The following is an 8,351-nucleotide window of genomic DNA, read 5'->3' on the forward strand; positions in this document are numbered from 1 at the left end:
GGCCTAGAACAGCAACGACAACTGTTATATTGCGCATGGTTCATGAGGCTTTTCCATGTTGATATATAGAAAACAAGGCGTGGCATAAATGATTGAAAATCTTTAGAAACAACCATAACAATAGCGTCGCTAAGTAATAATAATAATAATAGTTTAAAATTTATATTGCGCAAATTAACATGTGGATATGATCAAATGCGCATCACAACAATTTGCGGAGGACTTTGGCCGGACTGCATCAGCAGTTTACAAACAATCGAAGGAAACTTAGTTAAAGATTCCCCCCCCCCCCCAATTCCCAGTAAACAGGCCAGACCACACCACAGTAATCTCGTGAGTGGGTTCTTTAACGTCCCCTGCCTGACCAAGTTAACTAATTACAAGATCCAGGAGACGGGACCTACGGTTTATTCGTCCTTATCCTAGAAGACTAGAATGTCTATCCATTTCTTGATATTATAGGAAGGTGGCGCATTCTCCTCAGTTATTTTAAGACCTTGAGTGTTGGTCCGGCCGGGGCTCCAACCATCGACCTCGACCTCCCGCACAACAGTCCAGCGCTCTGACCAATTGAGCTAACCGGGAGGCGGTTAAAAGAGCGATGCAGAATTAGAGTTGTGTGGTAACTCAATGAAATTCAGGCTCTGGTCCTGTACATATAAAATCAATAGTATGTGCGAGACTCCCAAAATAGCTAGTATACTTACCAAAGAAAGCTCATGAATACTCTTTGAAAGGGCAAGAAGTTGTGGGTCTTGGCAACGCGCCAAACCCCTTCGCCACCCAATGCCCAGCGAAGAATGATAAGCGAGACAAATATCTATTTGAGAAATGTTGGAAGGGAAACTGAAAATTGAAGACCTTGCTAGAATCAGTTCCACTTCAGTGGCTACCCTGCTGCCGGTCATCAGCCCAAGAGAGCTTTTGTGGCGGTGATATATCCTTGTTACAAGTTAGCAAGGGAACTAAATCTTGGACTTTAGTGCTTCGAGGGTGTTGACCGCATTGGCCACCAAATAGCCGCTGAAACGAGCAATTTCTCTCCATTTTCCAATTCTTTAACCGATGACGCAGAGTAAATGACTCAATTTCGGCGGAAGTAAACACGTGCATCCTAATTTAGTAATTACTCGGGTTGCCGAATTGTAAATAATGTTTGATTTCAATTTTTTTTTTTTTGGGCGAAGTGAGCGCTCAAGTTATACAATACACTTTAACAGACCTAAACTCACTTTCCTGCACGTGTCTTTGTAAAGTTGTAAAGATTTTAATCCAGTAGAGTTTGTCCACGTAATAAAGTTTGCTGAATTTAAGAAACAGTTAGGAGCCTCCCACGTGCTAGCTTCGCTTATCGCGCAAGCAATGGAGAAGTTCGATTTTAAAACATAACAGCTCGAACTCTGAGAATTCTATATAACTTTTTGAGAGGTAAACAAAGCGTTTGCCATAGACCTATTTGCATTTGGTAATTATCTGTTTTAGACTTAGATCTCTCTCGATGACAACCCTCAAAACAGTTTTACGTGCTCTATGGTCGTACGAAAAGAAACATGTCTTGTGCGAACCCAAAAGCAAATCATTTTCAGTTTCCAAAGGGACAGTTTTCGAAGAATCATGTAAAAGCGTGCGTCTACTTCTACATCGAAAGGTATCTTGTTGAACATAATTCCTAAAAAGTTAGAAGCACCACGAAGAGGACCTATTTGCGTGTCCACCTGCCGTGGGCAAATTGGTAAATATAATTAATACAAATTACAAAGTCGCTTTGCAGCCAGTAAGTTTTTCAGATATACGTTACTATTCCCTTTTATCTAGCTTTAGGAAATCATCAGCAAGGGACCTGCCAAGACGTTTGAAATTTGAAGCTAAAACTAGATAGGATTTCTAGTTTGTTGCACAGTTACTAGAAAATGGGAAAAGTAAATGTGTTGCGTGTATATACACCGATTCAAAGTATTGCATACAAAGAACTCTCTTCAAAATAGGCTTGTGATAACGAAAAGAAAAAAACCAAAACGAAAATATTGTATGCTAGTAAGGAGGAAAATAAAGAAATGAGCAAAAGCAAGACGAAAATATCCATGCGGACGTATTTGCAGCACGTGATCTTAGATGTAAAGATTACGTGACAACGATCGAGGTCTATTTTTCAGTTCAATTAAATCCTTCACTTCTTGCCTCTTTTCATTAGAAACATTCAATACAAAACTCAATAGATACCCAGAAGAGGCTCTATATGTAAGAAATGGATCCAGGTCCCGCAAAAATATTGCAAAAGCCGGAGAAACTTAAGGTTACACTTAGAAAATGCCGTAGCCGTATGAAAAGGCCGGTGGCTGAGCACGACAGCAAGACACAGGAGAATTAGTGGAGAACATCAAAGTTATTTGCCTTCAAACACCCATTTGGAAGGTAAGCTGTCATCGAAGTATTATCTCAGATTTACTGGGCAGTTTTAATGGGAAATGGCAGGGTTTTTCAATGGTTTGCTCAGAAAACGAGCTAGTCGAATTGTTTATATTTCCCGGTGAAACAAAATCTCTTCGAAAGGTCAAATTGGGTCAACTTGCATGGGACCGCCCGCCTCAGAAATAATTTTTGCTGAGAAAAAAATTATATCACGTTCAAAAGCAGCTCTTGCACTTGCCAAAGCTTAATTTTAAAAGAATTCTGCATAAAACCGAGTATGTTTTGAGATATTTGAAAACGGTATGGAATTTTTGATGTTCAGAGTCTAGGAATTTCGGTTCTCTTCGCTTACTCTCCAGGAATTCGGAATTACTATTGTAAGTCTAAAATACCATCAAGGCAGCTTAGCAATACCTCCTTAACAAAATTATAAACTAAGGAAAACCATTATTTGTTATGCGCCTTCACGTGAGTTCGATTATCTGATGATGAAATTTGACCTCATCTCTGTGATTTTCTCAAAAATGTAAAAACTCTAAAACCTAAAACTTATATCACGATTCTTAGCTTACTATAAGTTATCTCTGGACGAAATATCAAGGGGTCCATTTTTCCGACCTTGTGCCGCCCCCCACGTGGTGGTAAGGTAGAGTGACTCTTAAGCAGCCATTGGCGTATTTAAGCAGTTTGTTTGCAGCTTCACTCTTTCCAGATGCATCTCACTTGAACTTGAATGTTAAGATAGGCTTAACAGCTCTTCCCAAGCACTACTAAATAATGATACAACATACTTAAACCGAATTAAGTGTATCTTACCGGTAATAATGCTTTGTACTCAGACGGAAAAAAACCAACACTTACCAGTCTCTGTAAGGGCATTTCGTAAGGAATTGCTCCCATTTTGTGTCAAGCGATATCCTTGAAATCATAACCGAATAATGCTCAGCGGGCGCGAACGAAACAGCGCGATGTAGACATTCGTCCAATTCATTCCGTCATTTCATTTGATAAGTTTGGATGGTGTAAGGTCTGTTTGGTTTTAGAATAACTGTCTAAGACAAAGCATTATTTTCTGAAAATTTTGTAAGAGCGAATATCAAGGGCTAATAGAAAAGACAAAACAGCCTTAATTTACGCAAGCTAAGCTAAGTAGAGAACGAATTTTAACACACAATGCAAGTCAACTGCTTGCTTGCGAAGGACTTCCACGATCGCGAGACTTTCAATTTGAGATGAACGGCAGAGTATACATACTATGGCCTCATGTTATGATCCTTCCAATCGAGCTACCTGATGAAAACAAAGCGTAGATTCAAAAGTTTAATCGCTGTTTGGTGAGGAAATACACGCTTTTCATAATGGCCGACGTTGCGCGCGCCTGGGAACGATTTTAGCACGGAATCGAGGCCACCCAGTCATCCGTGCGTATGTAAGACAAAGAAACTATAGTGTTGAAAACAAAGCGTAGATTCAAAAGTTTAATTGCTGTTTGGTGAGGAAATGAAGCTGCCTTTTTTGTTATCCTTGAACCAAATGTAGAGAGGACTCTGTCGTGTGAACGTACTCCTTAAATCTCTTTACACGCTGGTTTCAAAACGCTAAAGTTAACGGAGGTTCAGTGGCCGAAGTGAGTAAATTGTTTTGAATTGAATCTTCGCCAGTACCATTAACTTACTTTATTTAAAACTCCTTTATTGCGCAAAACTTCAATGCAGCTAATCTGCACCACCTTAAATCGATTCCTCGGTTCCGACTTTTTTCGGATGATTCCGGAAGCAATAAGCCCCCAAAGTAGCATCTAGCTGTTTTCATTTAACTCAGCCGATGGAAATGTCAGATTCTGTTTGGCTTAGATTATAACTTTGCCAACTAGAGTATCTTACTGTTTTGAATGATCTTTATTCAGAATATCTTACCGAAGACGACCATTAAGCTGACATTATGGAAGCAGGAGGGTCTGCAATTAATCCGGTCTGCAGAGCCCAACCCGCCCTTACATTATGCATTTAAGAGTCGACTTAACATAACATTTCAATAACATAATACAGTGAAAATGAAATCATTTCTACAGAAATTTGATACTTTTGGCTTATTTGCGTGACAGAAGGTGATCTCTAGATGTGATTTCTTGTATGAACTGGATTGACTACTTTGTTTCATCCAAGGCCTCTCGCAAAGTCCCAGATAAAAAAACGGTTGTTAATATTTCGGTGCAGTGGGCCTCTCGTCTTGACTCCAAAGTAAGTGTAGTGTCGTCGTGTTACTCACGTGATTTTTAAGTTTCGAGATCCGCAACATCTGCGCGCACCTAATACATTCTAATATCACGTCAATTTTTGAAACAGATGATTTCACTAGCTTTCCTATTTCAATCTAGTTTTCCTGGTATTCTTAACACTTTTAAGGTTTATGTTCGCTGAGTAACTCCTAATAAAACACTAAAGTATTTAAACTTAACCCTTTTTCGTGGGTCACTGCCGGTGTTTGGCTTAAAGTACCGCAAGGTTGAAATTGAAAAAGGAAAATTCCCCCTCACTTGGCTTGTACCTGACCAATAGATGACCTTCGGAATTGTAGCTATACACAAAGTCGCGTATTTTGTTCGCTCTTTCTACATTTGTGTCTGGCCAGCTGTGTCCGAAAGTTACTCGTCTCTAACTTAAGACGTCGGTATGTTACTCCCATGTCACTCATGGTACTCGTGTATCGTTTTAGTTCAAAATCGGCAACATGATACCTTTTCTGCTGCACGTATCTGATATGTTCGAATATGATGGCAATTTTTGATGCAGAAGATGTAACTACCATTCCCATTTCAATCTAGCTTTCCTGGTATTTTGTTGCACTTTTAAGTTCTTTTTTTTCGTTCAATAATTTTTAATAAAACACGAGGGTATCTATTAGATCAATTTTAAAAGCATGAATGAAAGAGACAAAGCCATAGGATTTGGCATGAAAACGAACAGCCAGATCGCAGAGGCCCTGCAACACACCATAGCGGAGGAAAGTCAAACAGAAAGCTCTGATATGAACGTCAGACGGGGGTAACGTTTACAAATTCACTGAGATTCACGACATGAAAGTATCAAACGGAAGAAAATGTAAATAGTCTGACAATCATTCCTTGATTCCCCTCATATGAAGAGGCGAAGAATTTGCGCAGCAGGTTTTGTATGTTGCCCCACTTTAGAAGTAACTACCGGGAAAATAATGTCCTGAGACATTTTACTTTCGTTTTCATCAAAACATTGTGACCATTTTGGACCACTTTAAAAATGCATTTTAATGTGTAGATTTCAGTAATATTTTAATTATGAATAATATTTTAATTTTGCTTGTTTTTTTTTTTGTTTGTTAGCGCCGTGTTTGATCTGAGCATAGGGTGCACTTGTTACTCCTCAAGCTCTTGAAAACTGATTCATATTCTGCTCACCTGTATTTGTGCTACTTTTAGGGAGAAAGACAACCGAATCTTTTAATAATATTATAAGTGCGCATGTTTATTTAAGCTACACCTAAAATGCATATTGAATTTCTCGCAACTTTCTAGCCAGTCATATGCCAAAACGCAATCCCTTTCTTACAGTTATCAAGAATGGCACTGCACAAAGCTGCAATCCACGGTCGATGTGACGTCGGGAAAGTACTTCTTGAAAGTGGTGAAGATGTCGACCAAACAGATAAGGTTGTTTGCTTTAATATCTGGTTTTTCCAGTCTACTTTCTAGTTTCTCTGTTCTTTCCTTTCTATTTAGATATTCCTAGTTGATAGATTAAACTTGTAATCAATGCTTTGCTTATATTTTTCAGTTTGGTTTGACGGCTCTTCACCTTGCCGCATGGTATGCACAGAGAGCTGCTGTAAAACTCTTGTTACAGCACGGTGCAAATATCAATGCTGTAGATACGGTAAGTTGCTTGCCCCTACTGTTTGTTTATTTGACAAAAGATCGAAAATATCAGCATCATTAATGCTTATTAATTATCAGGCATGCTGTTTGATTTTCCAGAGTCCCATGACGTCTCGTGAATTCTCCTCAGTCGTTTTTCCCCATGTCCAAGAATGCAAGAACGCTCGTCTTCCAGAGCAGTTTACAGTAACTGTCTTGTTTTGACCGAAGTGAACTTTTTATCCTAAGTTTCAAAAAACCGCCAAACAAAAAGCTGAACGCAACAACCACCGAGCCACAGTTAGGCTGCTCTTGAAGAATGAAGCGAGTCCCAGTTACAACCAACCAGTACGGTAATGTATTATACTACTTCCATGATTTGTAGCCGCACAAGGTGGAAACAGAAATCAAGCAATGTGCGTGGTGTAGTTTTTCTCCAAGTCTTCAGCTCTCCGACCCGCTTTGCAAGTGTTATTTGATCCTTTTATTTCCCGTTGTGTTCATTTGTCTCGGTTTAACCCTCCAACTCCAAGAAGAGATTAACATGTAACTTCCCCCTATAATGTCCATGCAGTATCCACCAAACGAGTTCTGGGAATACTCAAGGTAGTTGTTATCTTGATCTAATTACAACTTGTCGTAACCAATTTATAAGGAAACGTTTAGCAGCTAGCGGAAAAATCTTGGGAGATAAAGGGTTAATTGCCTTGCATGGCTTTCAGCAAACAACAGTTAAAAATAATATCAACCGTTCCAAAAACGAAGCGCTAAATTTATAAAATTCTCGCATTTACGAAACCCGTCCGATAGATTTACCTGGCTGAATTGTTGTTTACCAGAATTTACGACCAGAAAATTAAGTAGCTTTCTGTAGAAAATTCTGAAAATTTTATCATTTCAAAACATTGAACACTCTTAGGACATATGAACACTTCAAACTATTTACTGCTCCAATAGAGAATCCCCAACGTCGCAAAGCCTCAATTTAGGTCAGAAAGCTCAACTTTGTTTCAGCCATAATTCGTATCGCGTTTGGGAATAAAGTATTGTCAACTCCAAAACTAATGGCAGATATCAGATCTGAGCCCGCGTAAAAGCGGTTTTGTCTAAAGATGCTCGGAATCGAGGCACTTGGGCCAAAGGCTTTGTAAATTCTCAAAGGTATCACTGTATATTTCAAATCAACTCGCATTTTACGCTATTTTTTACTTTTATCGAGAATCTGAAGCATTCAAAAGGCAAAGATAGCAATGGTTAGACAATGTATTGCATTTGGATGCCCGGAGCGATAAAACACATTGGAAGCATCTTTTGTGGCATTCACTGCCACTGCCGGAGCAACAAGAAACTTCTGGCGACTTGGCTAGTCAAGATTAAACGGGAAAACACGCCCGTAAGTAATAATTCCTTTTATGCAGTGAACATTTTGAAAAGGAAGACTTTTCCAAGTCATATGCTGTCCGGAAAGTAAGTCTTAAGTCAGACTCAGTTCCGACAATATTCAGTTTCTCCGAGCAGAAAACAAAAAGGAAGGCTCCGAAGGAAAGACGCTCGATTGATGATGACTTTCCGGCCAAGATATTTGCAGTGTGGTTTATCGCTCCGGTTGTTGCATCCTGATTACAATACAATATCTAACCATTGCTACCTTTTGAATGCTTCAGATTCTCGATAAAAGTAAAAAAGTAGCGTAAAATGCTAGTTGATTTGAAATATAAAGTGATACCTTTGAGAATTTACAAACCCTTTGGCCCAAGTGCCTTGATTCCGTGCATCCTTAAACAAAACCGCTTTTACGCGGGCTCAGATCTAATATCTGCCATTTTGTCGCTTGAAAGAACTACAAGCTCATTGTTCTTCGAAACGAGTATCATTCAGCACATTTTCTTTTCATTGTCAACTCCAAAAGTTCGTTCTCAGTCGGGATGGAGTGGTAAAAAATCTTAAAGGTTTTGAAACCTCGCGGCTAAACTCGGCAGGAATTTTCAACCGAAGTGAAACTGTATACGTCATGTGATGGATACGCGGCCGTGCAGCACTTAAAGACAGGGTA

The sequence above is a fragment of the Stylophora pistillata genome, chromosome 2, assembly GCF_964205215.1.
Source record: "Stylophora pistillata chromosome 2, jaStyPist1.2, whole genome shotgun sequence".
Taxonomy (NCBI): domain Eukaryota; kingdom Metazoa; phylum Cnidaria; class Anthozoa; order Scleractinia; family Pocilloporidae; genus Stylophora; species Stylophora pistillata.